General features: G+C 42.8%; 1 long non-coding RNA gene across 1 annotated transcript; it reads left to right on the top strand.

Annotated features, from left to right (window-relative positions):
* Positions 1-32: 32 nt before the first annotated feature.
* LOC134758243 (uncharacterized) lies at positions 33-24,698 on the top strand. The gene is made up of 3 exons (XR_010133218.1): positions 33-480; positions 5,604-5,733; positions 23,638-24,698. It is a non-coding gene; the product is annotated as an uncharacterized lncRNA (long non-coding RNA).
* Positions 24,699-27,733: the final 3,035 nt, after the last annotated feature.

Here is a 27,733-nt window from a genome sequence, read left to right as displayed (position 1 = left end):
CGGTGCCCAGAGGCATGACGGGAAGTGTGGTTTTTTTTCTCCTAATTTGAGCTCCACCTGTCCTTCCCGCCGATTGGCCCAGTGAGCTAAGAAATCAGGATGGGGGAGCAACTTTTGCATTAAATACAGCTCACAAATGATCTTTCCTGCCCATTCTCAAACCATGAAATTTCCGCACTTCCTGATATAGAGGCCTCAGAAACATCTTTGATTCCTTTCTCCAGGGGCTCACTAAGCCCTGTGGTTCTACGTCTATTATTAATTCTTTCAACAAGTATTTATGAGGCCTGCTATGTGACAGGCTCCATACTTGGCACGGTGGATAAAAAGAGGAATATGACACAGATTGCAAAAGAGAGACAAGTAAACGGAAATCAGAGCATAGTGATTGTGTAATATGTGTAGAGGCTGATTTAATCACAGGGAGCACAGAGGACGGTACCTAAATCAGAAGTGATCTGGGGAGGTTTCCTGGAAAAGGTAAGTCCGGGCCTTGATCTTGAACGACAAAAAGTTGGCTGAAAGTGTTACTGGTGTAGGGTGTCCAAGTTCTTGGCGTTTTGAACATAGAATTGGACAAAACGCACAAAGCAAGGAAAGAATAAAGCAACAAAAGCAGAGATTTGTTGAAAATGAAAGTACACTCCAGAGTGTGGGAGCGCGAGACAGCAGCTCAAGGGCTCTGGATACAGAATCTTCTTGGGTCCAAATACCCCCTAGAGGTTTCCCATTGGCCACTTGGAGTTCACTTCATGTAAATGAAGTGGTGGCCCGCAATCAGTCTGAATGGTTGCTCAAAGCAACCAATCAGAGGCTGAAGAAGTTACAAAGTTACACTTCTATGCAAACGTCTGATTGGTTACAAAAAGCAACCAATCAGAGGTACTTTCAATTTCCCAAATGCTGCGCAGAACGGGTTTGGGGCTTGCAAAGGGAGTAGTCTCTGGCCCTTTATTCACTTAAGCGTAGACAGTAAGGATTTTCCTTCAATTTAGTTCTAGGAAGTCAGCGAGAAAGGGCATTAGGTTCCCTACCGCCATGCCATATTCTTCTGCCTCAAAACGGGAAGGGGACTCCATACAGAGTAACAGAAAGTGCAAGAAGTAACAGGACAGCGAGAGGACTAGTTGAGTGTGACCAGAATGATGGTACCAGTCAGGGGATTGTGAAAGATTTGCGCTAGAGAGGCAGGCAGGGGTGTACTGAGGAAAGGATCTGAACTTGACCCTGAAATCCAGAGAACCATGGAACAATTTTAATCAGAAGTGTGACATCCTGAGATTTAGAAAGTTCTCTCTGGCAACAGGGTGGAGGATGAACAGAGGGGCAATTAAAAGTCAGGAAATTAGTTGTGAAGCCATTTATATGTATATATACAAACTAAAAATAAAATCCTAAGTAAGGGGTCTGTCGACTGACTGGACAGATCCCTTTCTTGGCCAAGGGGACCCCAGCCATGATGGGACAGGAGATCAGACATGCCTCATTATACCCCCTCCCTTTTGTAGTTTAGACACAACTGACTAGCAACTACTTAGGCGTGGAAAGTTAGGGTTTTCCTTTCAAATTAGTTCTAGGAAGTCAGCCTATGTTTAACATGTTAATGTTACAATAAAGATCATAACATTGACAGAACAAACTCTTTGTGGGAATAGGATACCAAATTATAAACAGGACCTAAGGCCATGCCAGGCAAGGGTTAAGTCATGCACCCCCTACACTTAAAAAATAAACTATGTTCTACCACAAGAGGTTTTTTTTTTTCCCTCTGGCAGCTAAACAACCACTGGCCTAGAGAGAAGCAATATTAAAACAATTACAACTAATCCAGCTCACAGACACTAACTGAACCCCTGTTATACCAAAGATAGCTACAGCTTTGATTGCACAAGAGACTGATTTCAGTAACGTTCTCCAGATACTGACCATAGGCTTGTTCTGGCCACTTTACAGAGGCCATGCACTTGTGTGCCTTCTTCTCTGCTTCACCTTTCGAGGTACAGAGCCTAACTGTAATACATTAAATATTAAGTCTCCACCCCAAGGTGAACACAGGTTGTATGTAACATGCATGTTGTTCCATACGCATGTATCAGGACTACTTTTATGAATATTCATAGCTCTTCCTGTAACCTGTTGAATATGTATGTTTAGCCAACCTATTCAGCATAAATCTCCTACCCCAGCTCCTCTTCCTTTAAAGTGCCTGTCTCTGGTCCTTGCTGGAGGCTGTGCTTCCCAGCCCATGAGAGGGCCACCTTGCAGGCTGTATCTCCTTATAAGAAATAAAGTCTCCTTTTCTGAATGTATAGATCTTGTGAGTTTTAAGTTAACACATACGTGTAGGAAAGAAGTGATGAGATTCTGGATTGAGGCAGTGTTGTTGGGGAAAAGAAGAGGAAAGATGACTTGGAGGTGGCTTCTAAGATGTGGTGACTAACTAGGTATGGGTGTGTAGGAAGGGGAATGCCATCTGCTGAGACATGAAGAAGAGTGTAGAAAAAAATGCATGAGAAGAGCAGTAGATTGAGAATCAAATATGAAGGGGCTAGGGAGAGGGAGCGGACTGGGGACCCACGGGAAAGCTGGCACCCTGTCGGAAAACCATGAGACTGTAATGCTCTTCCTCTGTCAGATGTGTGGTTATCCTCTAGTATCCATGGGCAGACCAGGTGGTAGTCAGCTGCAGCCGAGAAATCAAATGGGGTTCTCTTGAAACAGTACAAACCTCTTTTTCTAAGGCCACTGCCCAAGTTCAGGTCCTTCAGATCTCTAGCCTGGATTACTCATCCTCCTAGCTGAGCTAAAATGCCACCTCCTCTGCACTCTTCCCATATCATTTACTCCATATTTTTATAGCAGTTACATTTTTTAACATTTCTTAGAATTATATGTCTCCTTGCCAGTGTGTGTGTTTGTGTGTGTCTATGGCAGTCAACTCAGGCTGTCATAACGAAATACCATAAAGTGGGTAGCATAAGCAACACAAATTTGTTTTCTCACAGTTCTGGAGGCTGAGAGGTTTAAGATTAAGGTGCCATCAAGGTAAGTTTCATTTTAGCCGCCAGCAGCTGCCATTTTCTGTGTGTTCAATTTAGGAGGGGATAAATGATCTCTGTCTTCCTCTCTTCCCCTTCTTATAAGGTCACCAGTTCTATCGGATTAGGACCCCATCCTTATAACTTAAGTTAGCCTTAATTACTTCCTAAAGATCCTGTTTCCAAATATATACAGTCACATGAGGGTTAGGGTCTTGACACATGAATTTTGAGGGACACAATTCAGTCCATAGCTATATATATTTTATATATATGTATGTAAGTACATATATTTTTTACTGATTTAAAGGATCATCTTATTACAAAAATATTAAAATACAAAATGTTCTCTATTGTAAATTCCATATAGCTAATTAATCTCACAGATATTTCTTTTGATTTTGCTGAACTCTTATATCCATAGCAATATACAGTTGCCATTGATGAATGAGTGTAATTCCATGACTGTTTCTTGATATTTTTGTTAAAGAGTAAAATGAAAGTGAAACAACTAAGGCACATATCTTCAACTTTGCATATTAAAATAATTGCAAGTTTACTCTCCTAAGTAGTTGTATTTAGTGTATGAGAATAGCCCTAATCCCTGCCAAAATTTGCTATTTTTAGTTCTTACCAATATTAGGTATATAAAATGGTATGTCATTATTTTTTCAATTTGCCTTTTCGTGAGTAGTAGTGAGGCTCAGCATCTTTTCACAACTTTATTGGCCATTCAGATTTTCTCTCCTGTTGGCTTTTTTTTTGAGATACAGTCTTGCGCTGTCGCCCAGGCAGGAGTGCAATGGCACAGTCTCGACTTGCTGCAGCCTCCACCTCCCAGGTTCAAATGATTATCCTGCCTCAGCCTCCTGAGTAGCTGGGATTACAGGTGCCTGCTACCACGCTGGGCTAATTTTTTGTATTTTTAGTAGAGATGGGGTTTCATTATGTTGGCCAGGCTGGTCTCAAACTCCTGACCTCGTGATCTACCCGCCTCAGCCTCCCAAAGTGCTGGGATTACAGGCATGAGCCGCTGTGCCTGGCCTCTGTTGCCTCTTTTCTATTGAGCTATTTGTCTTTTGTTATGGTCCATTATTATTGATTTGTCGGCATTTTAAAAATTTTTGTTAAAATTGTGTTTTGATACTAGTTTTTTGTTATATTGTTACTGGTAGAGGGTCTTGACTGCAAGTTGTCCAGATTCTTGGCATTTTGAACAAAGAATTGGACAAAACGCCCAGCAAAGCAAAGAAAGAATGAAGCAATGAAAGAACAAAAGCAGGGATTTGTTGAAAACGAAAGTACACTACACAATGTGGGAGCTGCCCGATACAGAATCTTCTTGGGTCCAAATACCCTCTAGGTTTCCAACTGGCCACTTCATGCTCACCTCATGTAAATGAAGTGGTGGCCTGCAATCAGTTGCTTTGTGCAGCCAATCAGAGGCTGAAGTGGAGTTACAAAGGTCACACTCCTGTGCAAACATCTTCACCTTCCCTTTCCTCTCTTCCTCTTCTTATAAGGCCACCAGTTTTATCTGATTAGGACCCCATCCTTATAACTTCAGTTCACCTTAATTACTTCTTGAAGATTCTGTCTCCAAATACATACAGTTGCCTGAGGGTTAGGGCTTTGACATATGAATTTTGGGGAACACAGTTTAGTCGGTAGCTATGTATGAAGTTACAAAGGTGAAGGCTAAGGTGAAGTTACAAAGTTGCACTTTCACACTAACAAAGACTGAGCCTCAGTCAGTCAGATTTGTTGCGACAACCAATTTCCCATCAGCCACGCAGAAAAGGGGGGGTTTGCAAAGGGATAGCCTCTGGTCTTTTTATTACTTAGGCATGGAAAGTTAGGGTTTTCCTTTCAATTTAGTTCTAGGAAATCAGCATGAAATGGCCTTAGGTTCCCTGCCTCCAGACCCTATTCTCCTGCCTCAATATGAGTTGAAAAATGTCCTTTCCCTTTCAAAGCTGAATAAAAATACTAAATGACTATACAGGAGAAGGATGGTGTGACAATCTGTCCTGCAACCTTAGACCCCAAGCTGAAGTAGAAACTGTTAGGCCATGACTCTGTGAATCTGCCAAATGAAGACAAATGAAAAAGGGGCACAAACCAGGTTGCTTTCCAAATGGTCCATAGTTTCCCTGCCTGATTATTGAAAGATGATACTCCCCATTAATACTCTTTTTAATAGGTTGAGTTCCTTTTGCTGACTGAATCAACTTAATCATATTAGTCTAATAATGGAGTTCTTTGGAGTTCTTTTGAGTTCACTCTTTGCTTCTTCTGCATTCTCAGATGTACTGAATATAGACTAATAAAGACCACAAGTGTGAGCCTATAATGGAGGTTTTAAAAAGGCTTCTAAGAAGTAATCATTTGTTTTGAATGAATAAAAATCAGAAGGTAACAACTTTGTTAGATTTGTACTACAGTTATCCTTACAGTGTTCAATTTTACCGACAGCTAGATTTTCTTCTTCTTTTGTTCTTCCCCTAAAGCATAAGCATTTCAAAGGCAGACTGTATTTTCCCCATTTCTGTGTCATTTCCCCAGGTTTCAAACAAAGCCATAAATGTTGATGTGGATATCAGGACAGTGTTTCAAGCAATTTAGATACAATATAAAATATACTGATGCCATAGTAGAAGAAGTTGAAGCCACTTTGCCAAGATATTTGGTTCTGGTAAGATATTTTAACGACTGGTTTTAACTGTTGAATGCAATGACATCTATCTTTTTTTCTGCAAAAAGTATCATTAATAGTTTTATGTTTTGTTTTCTGTTTAATGTATAGATAATATTTGAATCTCCTTTTATTGTTTTTAACCATTGGAATTTGTCTTCTTTTTTCCTACTCTTTTCCTACTGTATTTCTTTCTTTTTTATTTTTTATTTTTTGAAGTGGAGTTTTGCTCTTGTTACCCAGGCTGGAGTGCAATGGCACGATCTCAGCTCACTGCAACCTCCGCCTCCTTGGTTCCAGCAATTCTCCTGCCTCAGCCTCCCGAGTAGCTGGGATTATAGGCATGCGCCATCACACCTGGTTAATTTTGTATTTTTAGTAGAGACAGGGTTTCTCCATGTTGGTCAGCCTGGTCTCGAACTCCTGACCTGAGGTGATCCACTCACCTCAGCCTCCCAAAGTGCTGGGATTACAGGCATGAGCCACTGCGCCCAGCCCCTACTGTGTTTCTTTACTTTCTTCCTTGGTCATTCTTCTTGGTAATGAGATAACTTCTCAAGTATACATGGTTGTCTTAGTCAGGACTCTCTTGATTGCAGGTGACAGAAATTAAGCCCCAACAGACTTATAGGGGACAAAAGGCAAAATAATATGACTACTCTGAAAAGATCAGAGGTAGACAATCTTTTAGTAGACATGCGTATATTTAAGAGCCCAAATGACATCAAAGAAAACTGTGTTCTTGTCTCTGCTTCTCTCTGAGTTGACTTCATGTCAAGTTGATTCTTCTTCAACTTTAGTCCATATACCACCAGATTAGTAAGACTAGCCTGTAGAAAGTGCCTCTTACTTGATACTTTCAATTTAATGAGCCAGGCTTGATTCTCGCTGGATCAAATTTGGTCCCATAAAAATTTCTACACCAATCATTTAGTTTAAGAGACAGATTGACCATGCTTGGGTCATTCACTCACTCTTGTTTGAATGGAGAGTTCTGAAGGGAATGTATGCAAGATCATTACAGCAGGTAGCTAGCATAGTATGAGGAGGACAGGAAAGGGCACCCCACCCCCATCCCCACACACATCAGGAGTGTTGGGTAAGCATCAGGGGATGGTTGGGCTGTTGTTTACTGTCTCTCTAGAGTAATAATTAGTTACAGTAAGCACCAGGGAAGGGCAGTCTCCTAGTAGATAGAAAATACCTGAAACTGGTGATCAGCAGCTTCCTGATAAGATCTCAGGAGTTGGGCGAGTAGGCTCAAGCAAGACAGCCCACCCCAGGGGAAGAATCAGGGGAGGAGTAATGCAAGATCCCAGAAGTATGCCAACATGCAAAGCCCCAGGTGAAAAGGTCAAACTGTGCACTTGATCTCTCAAGTTGCCCACTTGGCCCTCCTCCAAGTGTACTTTACTTCCTTTCATTCCTTTCTGCTATTTGCCTCTCGGTTGAATTCTTTCTTCTGAGGTGGCAAGAATTGAGGTTGCTGCACACCTATACAGATACAGATTCGCAGCTGGTAACTGGATGAACCTCATTTGACACTCTGTGTGTTGCTGTAATAAGAACAATGTATGGACGCCAGGTACAGCAAAAAAAAAAAAAAAAAAAAAAAAAAAAAAAAAAATTGATTCTGCTACGCTCCTTCCATAGGGTCAGGGTGAATTCCTAAGCGTTATCTAACTTATTTTAATTGAAGGTAAGAAAATCCAAATGTAACACAAACCCTGAAGCTGAAGCAATTGACTACCAAGAGGCCATTATTCCATTTGGCTAGAAATTGGCTGATGAAACAAGAATTGATTCCAGAGTTATTGATGACTTGGCTCTCCCCCTGTTTTCAAGGGGGATTCTACTGAACCATCAAGTCATCAATTTGCTCATTTCTGCTTCCATCAGTGATTAATAATTCTGTGCTTGGATACGGTATCTTTGCAATTGCTAAGTGCTAAGTCATTCATTTCATTAGTAATACATTCCTACTTTTATTTGCTGCCTGAAAAGTAAGCTTCATAAACTCTGCAGTTATAACGTGAGCGTGAGGTCTTAACTAAGAAATGAAAATTATTGTTACCTTTAAAAATTGGTAATGTAAGAAAAACTTTAAGACTTTAGAATGGGTGCACGTTCAGTGGAATGCTGAAGACTGGGTATTATCTGATGCTGTATCAGTGTATCTTTGTCTTCGACTAGGCTATGTTTTAAACTCTTTAAATTGTAAATAAATGATAGCAATGCAACTACTTCTTATCTATTACCTCTCTATTGATGATGTGACAAATTATGACAAGTTTCATGACTTAAAATAACACAAGTTTATTATCTTATAGTTATGAAGGTCAGAAGTCCCACACAGGTCTCCCTGGGATAAAATCAAGGTCTGCAGGGCTCCACTCCTTTCTAGAGGCTCCAGTGGAGAATTCATTTTCTTCCCTTTTCCAACTTTAGAGCTCACCTTTGATTATTGGACTCCTTTCTCCATTTTCAAAGCCAGCAATATTGCATCTTTCTGAACATTTCTCTATAGGCACAACCCCCTCTGACTCTCTTCTGCCATCCTCTTCCCCATTTTTTTTTTTTTTTTAAGACAGAGTCTCACTCTGTCTCCCAGGCTGGAGTGCAGTGGCATGATCTCCACTCACTGCAACCTCCACATCCTAGGTTCAAGTGATTCTCCTGCCTCAGCCTCCTGAGTAGCTGGGAATACAGGCGTGTGCCACCACGCCTAGCTAATTTTTTTTTTTTTTTTTTTTTTTTTGCATTTTTAGTAGAGACGGGGTTTCACCATGTTGGCCATGCTGGTCTCAAACTCCTGACCTTAGGTGATCCACTCGCCTCAGCCTCCCATAGTGCTGGGTGAGCCACCATGCCTGGCCCAACCTTTTCCACTTTTAAAGACTTGTGATTATTTTGGACCCACTTGGCTAGCCCAGGGTACTCTCCCTATAAGGTCAGATGATTAGTAATCTTAATTCCATCTGTAACCTTAATTCCCCTTTGTCATGTAATTTAAGAAATTCACAGGTTCTGAGGATTAGGATGTGGACTTCTTGGGATGAGAGGCAGGGAAGGGTGGTATTATTCTGCCTACCACATCTATAGACATGCAAATAAATTCTGCCAAATGGAGACTGAATTGACTTTTCTACCTATCTACTCCTATATAAAAATCCAGTTTTGTTTCTATTTGTAAGTTCATTTCAATATTCCTTTATTCTATATAAATTTGTAGTCTTTGAATGGGGTGTGGTGGCTCACTACTGTAATCTCTGCACTTTGAGAGGCTGAGGAAGGAGGATCATTTGAGGTCAGTAGTTTAAGACCAGTCTGAGCAACATAATGAGACTCCTGTCTCTTAAAAAAAAAAAAATTTTTTAACTAGCCAAGCATGGTGGTGCAAGCCTGTAGTCCTAGCTAGGATTGCTTGAACTCAGGAGTTCAAGGCTGTAGTGAGCTATGATTGTGCCACCGCATTCCAGCCTGGGCAAGAGAGCAAGACTCTCTCTCTTAAAAAAAAAAAAAAAAAAGGAAAAAACTTGTAATCTTGACTTCTCCATTGAATCAGTGTTAACAGCCTTCCCAGTCCCCTCATTAATTAATGAGCTACACAAAATCTTTGACATGTATTTATTCTATAGATAAAATAAAATAATTATTTTATAAAGATTACATAGTTATATTGTCAAATTTTACCTTTTTTGAAAATGTATCAGAGACTTAGCTACTAGACATAGAAAAAATATATGTATACTAGAAATATATTCTAGAGCTTCAGAAACTGAGTCTATCCCCCAGTCTCTTCCATCTTCTTATAAATTTCAACATGCACAGGAGATGGACCTCACTGGGACTGTAATGGCTAGTGGTTGAAAGTTGGAGATCAGATTGCTTCTCCCTAACACTTGAAACTCAACTTTGCACCATAATCAATTCAAGGGAATTGTTTAAAATCACCTTTTCATTTATCTAACTGGGTCCTGGAGAAATTTTACAATCTACTTTTTTCCCTGGTTTTCAAAGTTTCGTTTATTTGAGTAGTTTCTAGCCATTATCATGTTTGCTCCTGAGAGGCATGCTGAGAGAGAGGGAAAAAATTGTTGGGCTAATTACAGAGTCTAATACACTGAGGTGGAGGTGGACTCCTGGCAGGCTCAAGGTATAGCTAATAAAGATGACAGTTTTGAAGCTGCAGGAAGCAGTGGCCCAGGCAACAGCAGGCCCCAAAGCATGCCCCATCCAGCCATGCACAGAGAAGTGTGTCTCAGCATGGAGTGGGGGAAGGGGAGACACAGACAGATGCCTCCACAACAGTGCCTCCCACCCCACCTGGCCTGTACCCCCTTTCTTTTTTTTTTTTTTTTTTTTTTGAGACAGTCTTGTTCTGTCACCCAGGCTGGAGTGCAGTGGCACGATCTCGGCTCACTGCAACCCCTGCCTCCAGGGTTCAACAGATTCTCCTGCCTCAGCCTCCTGAGTAGCTGGGCTTACAGGTGCCCACCACTATGCCTGGCTAATTTTTGTATTTTTTTTTAGTAGAGATGGGATTTCACCATCTTGGCCAGGCTGGTCTCAAACTCCTGACCTCGTGACCCACCTGCCTCGGCCTCCCAAAGTGCTGGGATTACAGGCATGAGCCACCTTGCCCGACCGCCTGTACGCTTGTAGCTATGCCCTTTCTAGTCCTCTGGAGAGCCTGCCATCCTAACAATAGCCGAGATGGTGGCTCTCCTGTGCATGCATGTACATGTGTGTGTGTAGACATGCACACCTTCCTTGCCCACAGCTCCAGGAAAAGCAGCCCCAGCAGAGCCACAGTGGCTTTCTCTGTGGGTGGACAGCGCACCTGTACATACAAACCCCACTTAGGACTCAGATCCAAGCAGAAATACCTCCTGCAGCCTTGCCCATCACCAACACAGTAGGAGAGGGTCCTCCATGGGGGAGGGGGGTGCCCACTAGAGGCCTCAATTAGCTAGACATGTGGCAATGGCCCATGGCAGACTCACCAGTTGCCTTTCACTGCTTTGATGTCACTCAGGAGGTTCCAGGCCAGAAAGATGCCAAAGATCTGGAGGAAGGTGATACTCACAAAGACCTAGGTAGTGACGATCAGGTTGTCCAGCAGCCATTTCTCAAACTGACCCATGCAGCCTTTGGTGTGGATGGAGCCCTGCTGCTCCAGCTCCAGTTTAAGCCAGACATCACAGTGAAGTGGCATCATTGTCTGGGGTAACATCCGAGGTTCGTTGCCTCATGCCAAGGAAATCAAGGACATAGATACACAGGAGTGAGTTTAAGAGTGGAGGTTTAATAGGTGAAAGGAGGATAAAAGAAAATAGCTTTCTCTTCTGCAGAGAGAGAGGGGCACCCAAGTGGGTCTTCCGGTCCCATGATGAAGTGCACAAGGGTTTTAAAGACTGGCTTGGGGAGGTGCTATCTGATCTACACAGAGCCCAAAGAATGGTTGGACCAGGTGAGACATTTACATAGTGCAAGAGGAAGCTGGCCATCCCACCCTAGTCTTCTATTATGCAAGTGGCTTCTCTACTTTACCAGCTCCGCATTGTCTGCTCCTTACTGTTCATGTGGTTGGCAAGGAAAAGGGAAGATGGAGCCGCCATGTTGAACATGCCTAGCCCCCTGGTAGCCTTCTCCTATTGGAACAGCTGCTAACATTCACCCATGCAAGCTTCCAGCTTGCTTATTTATGTCTGCAGCTCAATTTTACAGGCAGCTTTGTGTTAGAAACACATGTCGTAAAGGGAGGGGATGTTCATGGAAACTCAGAAAAAGGAAGTCATGTAGAGAGTGCTGCAGTGGCAGCAGTTGTAACCTCTGGTCGGGAAGGCAGCCATTCCTGCAGCATCCCTACAAGGAGGAAGCTGGGGTAAAAAACTCAACCTCAAAACTGGCTGCACCTATAGTCCCAGCTACTCGCAAGGCTGAACCAGGAGGACCACTTGAGCCCAGGAGTTTGAGGCTATAGTACACTATGATTGCCTTTGTGAAAAGCTACTGCACTCCAGCCTGGGGAATACAGGGAGACTTGTCTCTAAAAACAACAACAACAAAAACCCAACCTCTTTATTCCTACCTCCCTCTGATCTCCTACCAGGGATCCCCAGTGGCCAAATCCAAATTGAAGCCAGAGAGCAAGTAAATTCATTGAAGCAGCCCAAGCAGGTCAAATTCCCAGGGTCAAGAACAGGATGGAGAAGTGTGGAGAATGAATCTGGAGAGGCAAACAGAAGATATTCAGCACAAACCCTATGAGATGGGTAGTATTATTGTGCCCATTTTATATATGTGGAAATTGAGATGCAGAGGGGTTAAATAATGCACCCATAGATAACAGGGGGATAAAAGTGGCATTGAAATCCAGAGTCTGTGTTTAATCACTGTCTATACTGCTACCACTTTTTTCTCCGTGATATCTCCTGCATAGTGCCATATGGAATAGAGGTCCTCAACAAATACATTTTAAAAGAAAACAAAAGGAAAGAAGAGATTAAGTAAACTATTTATGAAGACTTTAAGTTAGTTCTCTAGAACAGTGGTCGCCAACCTTTTTGGTATCAGGGATTGGTTTCATAGAAGACAATTTTTCCACAGACGGGAGTAGGGAATGGTTTTGGGATGAAACTGTTCCACCTGAGATTATCAGGCATTAGAGTCTCATAAGGAGCATGCAACCTAGATCCCTTGAATGTGTAGTCCGTAATACGGTTCGAGCTCCTATGAGAATCTATTGCCACTGCTGATCTGATAGGAAGTGGAGCTCAGGTGGTAATGCTTGCTCACCCAGCGCTCACCTCCTGCTATGAGGCCCAGTTCCTAACAGGTTAGTACTGGTCTGTGGGCTGGAGGGTGGGGACCCCTGCTATATTAGTCCATTCTCACACTGCTATAAAGAACTTCCCGAGACTGGGTAATTTATAAAGGAAAGACATTTTATTGATCCACAGTACCATAGGGCTGGGGAGGCCTCAGGAAACTTGCAGTTGTGGCAGAAGGGGGAGCAAGCACGTCCTTCTTCATTCACATGATGGCAAGAAGGAGAAATGCCAAGCAAAATGGGGGAAAGCATGTTATAAAACCATCGGATCTAATGAGAACTCAATATCATGAGAACAGCAGCATGGGGCTAACTGCCCCCATGATTCAATTACCACCCACCAGGTCACTCCCATGACATATAAGGATTATGGGAACTACAATTCAAGATGAGATTTGGATGGCAACACAGCCAAACCATATCATTCCAACTCTGGCCTCTCCTAAATCTCATGTTCTCACATTTTAAAACACAATCATGCCTTCCCAACAGTCCCCCAAAGTCTTAACTCATTCCAGCATTAACCCAAAAGTCCAAGTCCAAAGTCTCATCTGCGACAAGGCAAGTCCCTTCCACCTATGACCCTGTAAAATCAAAAGCAAGTTAGTTACTTCCTAGATACAATGGAGCTATAGGCATTGGGTAAATACGCTTGTTCCAAATTGCAGTGCCGAGTCCTACCCACAGACCCTGACCCAGTGACTGATGAACAAATGCACTCAGACAAATGCACTCAGATATCCAGTGAAAGAGCGGGCTAGGGGACGGGGCCACTCACAGACCCTGAGGAGGGTGCTGTGAAGAGTCAGCAGCCGTGGCCTCAGTTAGCCAGAGAAGTTTGCATTCATTTAGTACAGATTAAATGACAAAGGTCTTGAGTAAACACCACTAGAGGGTAATTAACGTTGCCGACCTCCCAAGTAGAGAGCAGTTATGCACCGCAGATGATCAAAGGATAGTCTTAGGACCACATGAGTAAACAAGCTATTTAGATAAACTCCTCTACATTCCTATGTAAGCTTTTAAGAGAATTCAGCTGCCTTCAGTCAAATCTTTTACTGAAGCTATGCAAAACTCCCAGCATTCCAAGAAGGTTTATGTCTATTTCCTATAACTTTATCTTTATAATTTCTCCCACCACCCTGACTGATTCCGTACAGAAATTGGCCAAAATGAGGATGCTATAGGCCCCAAGCAAATCCAAAAATCCAGTGGGACAGTCAAATCTGTCCCACAAAGCTCTGAAATGATCTCCTTTGACTTCATGTCTCACATCCAGGTTATGCTGATGCAAGAGGTGGGCACCCACAGCTTGGGCAGCTCCATCCCTGTGGATCTGCAGGGTAGAGACCCCTCCCAGCTTCCATCATAGGCTGGCATTGAGTGTCTGCAGCTTTTCCCGGTGGAAGTTGCAAGCTGCTGGTGAATCTACCATGCCGGGATCTGGAGGATAGTGGGCCTCTTCTCACAGCTCCACTAGGCAGTGCCCCAGTGGAGACTCTGTGTGGGGACTCTAACCCCACATTTCCCTTCCACACTGCCCTAGGAGAGGTTCTCCATGAGGGCTCCACCCCTGTAGCAAACGTCAGCCTGGACATCCAGGCATTTCCATGCATCCTCTGAAATGTAGGCAGAGGTTCCCAAACCTCAATTTTTGACTTCTGTGCACCCACAGGCTCAACATCACATGGAAGCTGCCAAGGCTTGGGGCTTGCACACTCCGAAGCCACAGCCCAAGCTGTAGCTTGGCCCCTTTCAGCCATGGCTAGAGCTGTTGGGACACAGGGCACCAAGACTGGGTAATTTATAAAAGAAAGAGGTTTAATTGACTCACACTTCCGCAGGGCTGTGGAGGCCTCAGGAAACTTACGATCATGGCAGAAGGGGAAGCAAACACATCCTTCTTCACATGGCAGCAGCAAGGAGAAGTGCAGAGCAAAGAGGAGGAAACCCTCTTATAAAACCATCAGATCTCATGAGAACTCACTGTCATGAGAAGAGTAGCATGGGGGTAACTGCCTCAATGATTCAATTACCTCCCACCAGGTCCCTCCCACGACATGTGAGGATTACAGGAACTACAATTCAAGATAAGATTTGTGTGGGAGCACAGCCAAACCATATCACCTGCTCTAGAAGAATGTCCTAAGCATGGAGTCCTAATTAGGGAAAAGGAGTCAGACTAGCAGGATCTGGGGAAAGCAAAGAGATAAAGCAGATAAGCTATAGGTCTACCTTTCTTCATGGTCCAGGATGTGTAAACAAATAGAGGAAGAACATAAGCTGTAGGTCTGCTTTTTGTTGTTGTTGTTGCCCAGGACATGTAGTCCTCCTGTGTGGATAACATACCTAACTCACAAACTTCCTGCTTATCATCAAATTCCTCAATTTATCAAACAACTCAGCTGACAGAAGAATGCAAGTTAAGCTCCCTGCTACCTTGGCATTATCAATCAGCCCAAAAACCATTCTATAAAATCTCCAGCAAGCCTGTATTTCCTTGCAGTCACCTCCTCTTCTGAACGTATTTTCATATTTTTTTAGATCTTCCTTCCTTCCTTTCTTTCTTGCTTGCTCTGTCGCCCAGGCTGGAGTACAGTGGCATGATCTTGGCTCACTGCAACCTCCACCTTCCAGGTTCAAGTGATTTTCCTGCCTCAGCCTCTCAAGTAGCTGGGATTACAGATGTACACCACCATGCCCAGCTAATTTTTGTATTTTTTTAGTAGAGACAGGGTTTCACCATGTTGGCCAGGCTGGAAATCTGCCTTTCTTTACCTACAACTGTCTTGGTAAATTATTTTACCCCCATGCCACCAGCCCAGATAGTCACCCCTCACCCAGGATGTTTGGTTGACAACAGTAACAGATGCTCATTTCTGGCAAATTTTCTTAAACTTGATAAATCCTTGTTTTTAAGGATTGCTTAGGTATACTCTGCCTGAGGTGAGGCCTGTGAATTACAGAAGCTGTCTCCAAAGCCCTCTCCATGATTCTATGTAATCACATGGTTTCTTTTTTCTTTTTGGTGGTAAAATATACATAAGATTGACATGATAACCATTTTTCAAATGCCACACATTTCAGTTGCACTAAGTATATTCAGTTGTTATGCAACCATCACCACTATTCATCTCCAGAACTTCTTCAATTTTCCAAACAGAAACTCTGTACCCATTAGATACTAACTCTCCTAATCCTCCTCCCCACACATTCTACCATCTACCATTCTTCTTTCTGTCTCTATTGATAAAAGACATACTTTAGGTGAATTAAATGTAAAGGAGTTTAATCGAGCAATGAACAATTCATAAATCGAGCAGCCTTTCCAGCCAGAGTGGGCTCAGAGACTCCAGTGTAACCATGTGGTAGAAGAAGATTTATGGACAGAAAAGGGAAAGTGATATACAGAAAACAGAAGTGAGGCACAGAAACAGCCAGATTGGTTACAGCTCGGCATTTGGCTTATTTCAACGTGGTTCCAACCGTTGGCTACATTTGATCGGCCAAAACTCAGAGATTGGCTCAAGTATAGGTTACGGTCTGTTTACATCTCCACTTGTTATAGTTCACGATGTACAGAGAAACCCTTAGACCAAACTTAAAATATGTAAGGAGGCAGCTTTAGGCTAAACTTGATTTAACACTATGAATTTCACTACTCTAGTTACCTCATATGAATGGAGTCATACAATATTTGTCCTTTCGTGTCTGACTTATTTCACTTAGCATAATGTCTTCAAGATTCATCATTCAAGATTCATGTTAGGATTTTATTCCTTTTTAAGGCTGAATAATATTTCTTGTATGTATAGACCACAATTTCTATATTCATGCCTGCATCAAAGGGACATTCGAGTTGTTTCCACCTTTTAGCTATGGTGAATAATGCTGCTATGAACATGGGTGTACAAATATCTGTTTGCTAAGAATTAAAAACGCTCCTGCTTTTAACTCTTTTAGGTACATACTCAGAAGTGAAATTGCTGGATCATATGGTAATTCTGTTTAATTTTTTGAGCAAGCTTTATACTATCTTTCTATAACAGCTGCACCATTTTACATTCCCATTAGTAATGCTCATGGATTCCAATTCCTCCACCTCTTCAACACTGTTATTTCCTGGAGATTGTTTTGCTTTGTTTATTATAGCCATCCTAATGGGTGTGAAGTGGTATCTCGTTGTGGTTTTGATTTCCATTTTCCCAGTGATTACTGATATTCGGCCTCTCTTCATGTGCCTACTCTGGCCATTTGTGTCTTCTTTGGAGAACTGTCTATGCAAGTCATTCACCCATTTTTTAATCAGATTGTTTGTTTTTTTGTTGTTGGATTGTATAAATTCTTTGTATGTTGTGGGCATTAATCTCTTATCAGATATATGATGTGCACATATTTCCCCCACTCTGTGGGTTGTCTTTTCACTGTCAATAATGTCTTTTGATACACAAAAGTCTGTGTATCAAAAGTTTGATAAAGTCCTGTTTACCTATTTTTTCTTTTGTTGCCTGTGCTTTTGGTGTCATATGCCAGACATCACTGGGTAATCCAGATTGAGCGCTCAATAAATACCTTTTGAGGATCAAACACCTAAACATTAAGAGCTAAAACTATAAAACTCTTAGAAGAAAATACAGGAAAAAACTTCTATTTACAGAATTAGGTACTGAGAGGGCAATGAAAAAAAATGCTAAATCTTCCTTTAAAGTCCAGTAGGCAAACTGTGACACAGAAGCTAATGCAAACAAGAAAGGAACATGTGCTGTCAAAAATTACATATCAAGTGCTTTTGGAAAGTTGAAAGTAATGGCAGATCAGGGAGAATTTCATGGATACCATTTGGGCAAGCTCTTGATGGGTATTTAGAACTTAGACTATGGACATAAATATAAATAGGCTGAAAGCATATTGTTTGCATGCATGGGAACTAGTGGTAGTTCCATAGCTAATATGTTGAGTATGTATGTATAAAGGAAGAGCAGGAGTTAAAGCTGAAAATACAAGCCTGATGCATGCATAGGAGAGAGAACACACCAGATAATACTTAAATCCAAGTCATCCCTAGTACAAACATTCCAAATTACCTTTCTAGGGTATTAACATTTCTGTTAATAACCAGAAACCTGGGAAATCTATCCTTCTGTAGACTACTAAGAACATTTCCTCTTGCAAAGTGAAATTTTCCTAAAAGAAAAGGAAACTTACATAAATCCTTGTGGCCCACAGTTTCACCTCATCCCATAGTAGGCTTGGGAAGGATCACCTGCCATGCTTTGGCCCCAAGCTAGTTTAGCAGCTCCTCTTAGGTCTAATAACCTTATGTTCCAGCTAAGCTGCCCCAGGAGGCTGAAACCTAACTGTATTGCTTTACTGGGGCCTAGATAGCTTTCCACAGCAAGTGAGGTGCTGAGGTTATGTGAGGTACATAATGTTATGTAGGCCGGGTGCGGCGGCTCACCCCTGTAATCCCAGCACTTTGGGAGGCTGAGGTGGGCAGATCATGAGGTCAGGAGTTCTAGACCAGCTTGGCCAACATGGTGAAACACCGTCTGTACTAAAAATATAAAAATTAGCTGGGCATGGTGGCAGGTGTCTGTAATCCCAGCTACTTGGGAGGTTGAGGTAAGAGAATTGCTTGAACCCGGGAGGTGGAGGTTGCAGTAAGCCGAGATCATGCCACTGCACTCCAGCCTGGGCAACAGAGCAAGACTCCATCTTGGAAAAAATTTTAAAAATAATAATAATATCATATAAATCTAAAATGAAATTTTCTAAATTATCAATAATAATTTGAAAAATCAGGGCTGGGCACGGTGGCTTATGCCTGTAATCCCAGCACTTTGGGAGGCTGAGGGGGGTGGATTACTTGAGGTCAGGAGTTTGAGACCAGTCTAGCCCACATGGTGAAACCCCATCTCTACTAAAAATACAAAAATTAGCCGGGCGTGGTGGCAGGCGCCTGTAGTCCCAGCTACTCAGGAGGCAGAGGCAGGAGAATCACTTGAACCCAAGAAGCGGAGGTTGCAGTGAACTGAGATCATACCACTGCATTCCAGCCTGGGCAGCAGAGTGAGACTCCATCTGAAAAACAATTATAATAATAATAATTTTAAAAATCAATCATGCGGCCTTGTGTGTTGGTTCATGCCTATAATCCCAGCACTTTGAGAAACCAAGGCAGGCGGATCATTGAGGTCAGGAGTTCCAGCCCAGACTGGCCAACATGGTGAAACCTAGCCTCTACTAAAATTACAAAAATTAGCTGGGCGTGGTGGCAGGTACCTGTCATCCCAGCTACTCGGGAGGCTGAGACATGAGAATAACTTGAACCTGGTAGGTGGAGGTTCCAGTGAGCTGAGATCACGCCACTGGACTCCAGCCTGGGCGACAGAGTGACTCTGTCTCAAAACAAAACAAAACAAAACAAAATCAGTCATGCTAAAGGAAAGACTGAATGATCTTTCTGATCTCTCTTTAGAAGGTAAGATTGTATAAGCCTAGGAAGGGCTGAAAAAAAAAGGAAAATATTCTAAAATTGTTGTCTCATGAAGAGAAGATCAAATAGTTTGGAGCTAAAACATGTAGGGAAAAAAGTATCATAGAGGTGAATTAGGCAATTAATTAATAAACATGTTAATTAATAAGCATGTGTTACTTACCTACATTTGTATGATGTTTGTAGTATTTGTTAGTCCAAAACTCTGCTAATATTTTGGATTTTAAACAAATTCTAGGCTGAACACGGTGGTTTATGCCTGTAATCCCAGCACTTTGGGAGGCCGAGGTGAGTGGATCACCTGAGGTCAGGAGTTCGAGACCAGCCTTGCCAACATGGTGAAACCCTGTCTCTACTAAAAATACAAAAATTAGCTGGGCATGGTGGCACACATCTGTAGTCCTAGCTACGCGGGAGGCTGAGGCAGGAGAATTGCTTGAACCCAGGAGGTGTCGGTTGCAGTGAGCTGAAATCATGCTATTGCACTCCAGCCTGGGCAACAGAGTAAGACCCTGTCTCAAAAAAAAAAAAAAAAAAAAAGAAATTCTAAATAAATTTTCATTTTTGTAACCTAACTTTGTATTAGTAATGTGAGTTTTTTGTTTTTTTTTAAGAACATCCCCAAATATATAAGAACTTCAAGCCCTTCAAAATCGACATCTGCCTTTGGTCTTCATTCATTTATTCAACAAATGTTTGTTGAACTCCTACTGTGTGTCAGGCACTGTTTGGTGCTCGAACACAGCAGTGAGCAAATTAGATACAGATAGCCTTGTAGAACTGCCTGCAGTTCTGGAGTCCCTCCCAAAGACTTATATCAACTCCTGGCCCTCATCTGCCAAATTGTAGGAGCTTAAATGTGGTTTTGGGGCTCAAGGGAAAACAAACACCATACTAGCTCCCACGTCCTCCTCTTTCTCTAGTTTTTGGCTTCTCTCTGGGGAAAGAGTTTCTTCTCTCTTGGGGTACATATCCCTCAAGGGTCTACTCCATGTTGTCTTTATTCCAGTGCCCAGGCTGAGGAAATTGTCCCCATATGGGACATGTGGTCTTGTGGCACAGGGAAAAGAGAGTGGACAGGCCACGTGAGGACTTTTAAAGCATCTGCTTGGAGTAATATATATCACTGCCACTCACATTTCACTGGCTGGCCAAAGCAAGTCATGTGACCAAGCCCGAAGCCAATGTGGGAACTATAGTTCTCCAATAGGGAAGGACTCCAAATATAGCTGTACTTATTTGTAACAATAATGCAATCTACCTCATAAGCCCTCTGGGATTGATTAGAGATAAAGATATTTTTGGTTGGGCACTGTGGCTCACGCCTGTAATCCCAGCACTTTGGGAGGCCGAGGCAGGCCGATCACCTGAGGTCGGGAGTTCGAGACCAGCCTGGCCAACATGGAGAAACCCCGTCTCTAGGAAAAATACAAAATATTAGATGGGCATGGTGGCGCATGCCTGTAATCCCAACTACTCGGGAGGCTGAGGCAGGAGAATCGCTTGAACCCGGGAGGTGGAGATTGCAGTGAGCCGAGATGGCGCCATTGCACTCCAGCCTGGGCAACAAGAGCAGAAACCCTGTCTAAAAAAAAAAAACAAAAAAAAAAACCTTGCTATCATTTCTTTATCTCTAAAGAAATGTTAGAGCCGTCTCCAGAATGTTGGCTTTCAAATGTCCATTTGTAGAATATAGATGAAAACTAACAATCACACTGACTTTGCTGAAGTACTTTAAAATAGATTATAAGTCAGAGCTGTCCAAAATAAATATTATGGAAGCCATGAATGTAACATATTTTAGTAGAGTAAAAAGAGACACATGACGTTTCTTTTAATAATACATTTTATTTAACCAACATATCCAAAATAATACCATTTTATTATGTAATCCATATAACAAAATATTGAGTATTCTACATTCTCTTTTTCATTTAAGTCTTCAAAATCCACTGTGTATTTTACACTTAAAACATATCTTAGTTTAGACTAGCCAAATTTCAAGTTCTCAATAGCCACCTGGACTTAGCAACTACCTTATGAGACAGTGAAAGTTTAGACAATCTAACCTTGTAGAAATAGACTGGTTCATTGCATGTGTGGGTTCACCTTGCCCGCTGCCTAGACAAAGTGGATTTATCAAGGTGGGGGAATTGCAATAGAGAAAGAGTTATTCATGCAGAGCCAGCTGTGGAGGAGACCAGAGTTTTATTATCACTCAAATCAGTCCCCTTGAGCATTTGGAGATCAGAGTTTTTAAGGATAATTTGGTGGGTGGGGAAAAGCCAGTGAGTTGAGAGCACTGATTGGTTGAGTTGGAGATGAAATCATGGGAAGTTGAAGATGTCCTCTTGTGCTGAGTCAGTTCCTGGGTGGGGACCACAAGATCAGATGAGCCAGTTTATTGATCTGGGTGTGCCAGCTGATTCATCAAGTGCAGGGTCTGCAAAATATCTGAAGCACTGATGTTAGGAGCAGTTTAGGGAGGGCCAGAATCTTGTAGCCTCCAGCTGCATTACTCTTAAACCATAATTTCTAATATTGTGCCTAATTTGTTAGTCCTACAAAGGCATTCTTGTCCCCAGGCAAGAAGGTTTGTTTTGGGAGAGGAGTGTTATCATTTTTGTTTTAAACTATAAACTAAGTTCCTCCCAAAGTTAGTTCAGCAGATGCCCAGGAAGGAACAAGTACAGCTTAAAGTTTAGAAGAAAGATGGAGTCAGTTAGGTTAGATGTCTTTCGCTGTCTCAGTCATAACTTTGCAAAGGCCGTTTCAGATAGACCCTCAAAACTAGAAGTCAAAATCCTTTCTTGTAAAATGCAGCTTTAATACATTTCAGGAAAAGCAAGGTGATTTCAGATATAATTATTCTGCTATTGAATATTTAGCTATATCTTCTTTTATCTCATGAAGAAATATATCCAGGCAAATTAAAACTTTTTTCCAACTTTTATTCAGATTTTGATTTGGTGAGCAGGAGCCAGCTAGGCCAAGAGCGTGTGAACTTGACATGGATTTCTGATGAATAATGTTTCTGCCAAATCTATCTCCTAATTACCCATCTACAGAACTAGGGTGGGCAGAATGGCCTCTTGACAGACCACATTATTTTATTTGTGTTTATGAATATCGTGTGTTAGCACCAGTATTAGGCCGTTCTTGCATTGCTAGAAAGAAATACCTGAGACTGGGTAATTTATAAGAAAAGAAGTTTAATTGGCTCACAGTTCTGCAGGCTTTGCAGGAAACAGTGCTGACATCTGCTTCTGGGGAGGCCTCAGGAAGCTCTTACTCATGGCAGAAGGTGAAGTGGGAGCCAGCACTTCACATGGTGAGAACAGGAGCAAGATGGGGGTGGTGCCACACACATAAACAATCAGATCTCGTGAGAACTCACTCACTATCAGGAGGATAGCACCATGAGGGATTGACCCTCATGACCCACCAGGCCCTACCTCCAACCAGGCCCAACTTCCAGCACTGGGGATTACAATTCAACTTGGGACTTGGTGGGGACATATATTCAAACCATATCTGCACCAATTCCTTTAATGTATATGTTTATAGTTTGGTTTTCACTTTTGGATGAAAGGAAAGAAATATCTATGTTTTCTCTTAACATTCTAAATAGAAGTGTCCTTCCTTGTAGATAATGACAAAATTGTTCTATTGTCATGAATCAGACAAAGCATTACACAACAAAGTTTCCAATGTCAGCAAGGTGAGGAAATTTTCATTAACTGTGGGAAAAAAAAAAAGAAAATAATCTGAGGCACTGGTTTTCTAATATTTAAGTGTTCAATGTTAAGCGAACCTACGCAGTAGGTCAATTTGTTTGCATAACCCAGAGGAGTGCTTTGTGGTTAATTCAAGTGGTAGGTCCCTAATTATATTGAAGATTATATCCCTAACACCCACCGCAGAGCTGGGCAGGTCATATGCATCCATGAGTATTTGCTGAATTGAATTAAAGATGGCCATGTAGAAGCCTGTAGTGTATGGGGCTGTGTCAGAGGGAGAGTAGATGCTGGAGAAGATAGGGGAGTAAAAATTGGGCAAGGAGTGCTCAACTCAGAATGGCAAGAGTCCTAGAGACATCCACGCAAAATGCTGAGATGAGTTTAAAGGTCTCTCAGCAATTCTATACTTCAAAATACATACTATGAGCCAGGCGCAGTGGCTCATACCTGTAATCCCAGCACTTTGGGAGGCCGAGGCAGGCGGGTCACTTGAGGTCAGAAGTTCGAGACCAGCCTGTTCAACATAGTGAAACCCCATTTCTACCAAAAAATACAAAAATTAGTCAGGAATGGTGGCACACGCCTGTAATCCCAGCTACTTGGGAGGCTGGGGCAGGAGAATCACTTGAACCTGGGAGGCAGAGGTTGCAGTGAGCTGCGATCACACCATGTACAACAGCCTGGGTGACAGGATGAGAATCCATCTCAAAAAAAAAAAAAGAAAGAAAGAAAGAAAATAAAAGATACTATGTAGTAATAAGAAAGTCATTCCTAGTCAATAGAGTGGGCTTAAAAATCTTTAGTATTAAAACATTGTGTGTTTTATTTTGCAGATACAAAGGAATTTTTTCTTGGCCTGGTCTTGACTTAACAGTGACTTTAGTACTATCCTGTTCAGACACCTCAAGTCTTCAGAAGAAACCAGATGATGTGAAAGTATATCTAGGTCCCCAAGAGAGATGCAAATTACCCCACCAGCTGTATTCCCTCATGTCAGGAAAAAGAGGGTCCTATATATTTCTTGTCTAATACAAAATCGCAGAAGGCTGAAACACATTAACTAGAAAAGAGAATGCAATTTGGATTCAACTACCTGCTGTCATGAAAGGTAACAGTAGTTAATAATGTTTGCAATTCATGGGATGTTAGAGATAAAAGAGTCCTCAAATATCCTCCAGCAAAATCTCTCTCCTTTTACAAATGGGCAAACTAAGGACAAGAGAAGAAAGATGAGTCAAGCCTTCAGTCTTATGCTGTGATCTGATGGTGAGCTATAAAATCACTGTCAAGAGAGCCCTTCCAACCACCTGTGCTCCTGGAATTCATGAGGGAAACACATTCCTAAAACAAAACTAGCAACATCAAGATATTACCAAATGCTAGGCCAGGCGCTGTGGCTCACGCCTGTAATCCCAGCAGTTTGGGAGGCCGAGGCATGTGGATCACGAGGTCAGGTGATCGAGACCATGGCGAAACCCCGTCTCTACTGAAAATACAAAAATTAGCTGGGTGTGGCAGAGGGTGCCCATAGTCCCAGCTACTCGGGAGGCTGAGGCAGGAGAATGCCGTGAACCCGGGAGGCGGAGCTTGCAGTGAGCCGAGATCACGCCACTGCACTCCAGCCTGGGTGACAGAGCAAGACTCTGTCTCAAAAAAAAAAAAAAAAAAAAAAAAAAGATATTACCAAGTGCTCTTTTTCCACTCTTATTCTTCAATCTCCAGTAATTTAGCACTCTGTTAACTATATTATAATCTAAAAAGTTCAGGAATAAGCTGGGCACTGTGGTTCAAGCCCGTAGTCCCAGCACTTTGCAGATCACTTGAGCCAAGGAGTTCAAGACCAGCCTGGGCAACCTGATGAAAGCACATTTCCACCAAAAAAAAAAAAAAAAAAAAATAGCCTGGTATGGTGGTGTGAACCTGTAGTTGTAGCTACTCGGGAGGCTGAGGTGGGAGGATCACTTGAGCCCAGGAGCTGGAGGCTTCAGTGAGCCATGATTGCTCTACTGCACTGCAGCCTGGGCAAAAGAATGAGAGCCTGTCTCAAAAAAAAATCTACTGTAGGGGTGGCTGGCAAGATAGCCAAATAGGAAGAGCTTTGGCCTGCACCTCCCAGCAGAAGGTAAGTGATTTCTGCATTTCCTTTTTTTTTTTTTTTTTTTTTTTGAGATGGCGTTTCACTCTCGTTGCCCAGGCTGGAGTGCAGTGGTGTGATCTCGGCTCACTGCAACCTCTGCCTCCTAGGTTCAGGCAATTACCCTGCCTCAGCCTACCGAGTAGCTGGGATTACAGGCATGCGCCATCACGCCTGGCTAATTTTGTATTTTTAGGAGAGACGGGGTTTCACCATGTTGGCCGGCTAGTCTAGAACTCCTGACCTCAGGCCATCCACCCACATCATCCTCTCAAAATGTTGGGATTACAGGCATGAACCACCACGCCTGGCCTGCATTTCCAGCTGAGGTACACAGCCCATCTCACTGGGAATGGTTACACAGTGGGCGCAGCCCACGGAGGGCAAGCTGAAGCAGAGTGGGGTGTCACCTCACCTGGGAAGTGCAAGGGGTCGGGGAACTCCTTCCCCTAGCCAAGGGAAGCCACGAGGGACTGTGCTGTGAGGAATGGTGCATTCCAGCCCAGATACTACACTTTTCCCATGGTCTTGGCAACCTGCAGACCAGGAGATTCCCTTGGGTGCCTATGCCACCAGGGCCCTGGGTTTCAAGCACAAAACTTGGAGACTGTTTGGGCAGACACCGAGCTAGCTGCAGGAGTTTTTTTTTTTTCGTACCTCAGTGGCACCTGGAATGCCAGCCAGACACAACCTTCACTCCCCAGGAAAGGGGGCTGAAGCCAGGGAGCCAAGTGGTCTAGCTCAGCAAATCTCACCACCATGGAGCCCAGAAAGCTGAGATCCGCTGGCTTGAAATTCTCGCTGCCAGCACAGGAGTCTAAAGTTGACCTGGGATGCTTGACCTTGGTGGGGGGAGGGGCATCCACCATTACTGAGGCATGAGTAGGTGGTTTTCCCCTCATAGTGTAAACAAAGCTGCTGGGAAGTTTGAACTGGGTGGAGCCCACTGCAGCTCGACAAAGCCTCTGTAGCTAGATTGCCTCTCCAGATTCCTCCTCTCTGGGCAGGGCATCTCTGAAAGAAAGGCAGCAGCCCCAGTCAGGGGCTTCTAGATAAAACTACCATCTCCCTGGGACAGAGCACCTGGGGGAAGGGGCGACTGCGGGCACAGCTTCAGCAGACTTAAATGTTCCTGCTTGCCAGCTCTGAAGAGAGCAGTGGATCTACCAAGCACAGTGCTCAAGCTCTGATAAGGGACAGACTGCCTCCTCAAGTGGGTCCCTGACCCCCGTGTCTCCTTATGGGGAGACACCTCCCAGCAGGGCTCAACAGACATCTCATACAGGAGAGCTCTGGCTGGCATCTGGCGGGTGACCCTCTGGGATGAAGTTTCCAGACAAGGAACAGGCAGCAATCTTTGCTGTTCTGCAGCATCCACTGTTGATACCCAGGTAAACAGGGTCTGGAGTGGACCTCCAGCAAACTCCAGCAGACCTGCAGCAGAGAGGCCTGACTGTTAGAAAGAAAACTAAAAAACAGAAAGGAATAGCATCAATATCAACAAAAAGGATGTCCACATAAAAACTCCATCCACAGGTCACTAACATCAAAGACCAAAGGTAGATAAATCCACGAAGATGAGGAAAAACCAGTGCAAAAAGGCTGAAAATTCCAAAAACCAGAACACCTCTTCTCCTCCAAAGGATCACAACTTCTTGCCAGCAAGGGAACAAAACTGGACAGAGAATGAGTTTGACGAATTGACAGAAGAAGGCTTCAGCAGACGGGTAAAAAATACTCCTCCAAGCTAAAGGAGCATGTTCTTTTTTTTTTATTTTTTTATTTTTTATTTTATTTTATTATTATTATACTTTAAGTTTTAAGGTACATGTGCACAATGTGCAGGTTAGTTACATATGTATACATGTGCCATGCTGGTGTGCTGCACCCATTAACTCGTCATTTAGCATTAGGTATATCTCCTAATGCTATCCCTCCCCCCTCCCCCCGCCCCAAAACAGTCCCCAGAGTGTGATGTTCCCCTTCCTGTGTCCATGTGCTCTCATTGTTCAATTCCCACCTATGAGTGAGAACATGCGGTGTTTGGTTTTTTGTCCTTGTGCTAGTTTACTGAGAATGATGATTTCCAATTTCATCCATGTCCCTACAAAGGACATGAACTCATCATTTTTTATGGCTGCATAGTATTCCATGGTGTATATGTGCCACATTTTCTTAATCCAGTCTATCATTGTTGGACATTTGGGTTGGTTCCAAGTCTTTGCTATTGTGAATAGTGCTTCAATAAACATATGTGTGCATGTGTCTTTATAGCAGCATGATTTATAGTCCTTTGGGTATATACCCAGTAACGGGACGGCTGGGTCAAATGGTATTTCTAGTTCTAGATCCCTGAGGAATCGCCACACTGACTTCCACAATGGTTGAACTAGTTTACAGTCCCACCAACAGTGTAAAAGTGTTCCTATTTCTCCACATCCTCTCTAGCACCTGTTGTTTCCTGACTTTTTAATGATCGCCATTCTAACTGGTGTGAGATGGTATCTCATTGCGGTTTTGATTTGCATTTCTCTGATGGCCAGTGATGGTGAGCATTTTTTCATGTGTTTTTTGGCTGCATAAATATCTTCTTTTGAGAAGTGTCTGTTCATGTCCTTCGCCCACTTTTTGATGGGGTTGTTTGTTTTTTTCTTGTAAATTTGTTTGAGTTCATTGTAGATTCTGGATATTAGCCCTTTGTCAGATGAGTGGGTTGCAAAAATTTTCTCCCACTTTGTGGGTTGCCTGTTCACTCTGATGGTAGTTTCTTTTGCTGTGCAGAAGCTCTTTAGTTT

The sequence above is a fragment of the Gorilla gorilla genome, chromosome 3 (genome assembly GCF_029281585.2).
Source record: "Gorilla gorilla gorilla isolate KB3781 chromosome 3, NHGRI_mGorGor1-v2.1_pri, whole genome shotgun sequence".
Taxonomy (NCBI): domain Eukaryota; kingdom Metazoa; phylum Chordata; class Mammalia; order Primates; family Hominidae; genus Gorilla; species Gorilla gorilla.
Note: the sequence above shows the minus strand (reverse complement) of the source record. Positions and strands in the feature narration are given on the sequence as shown.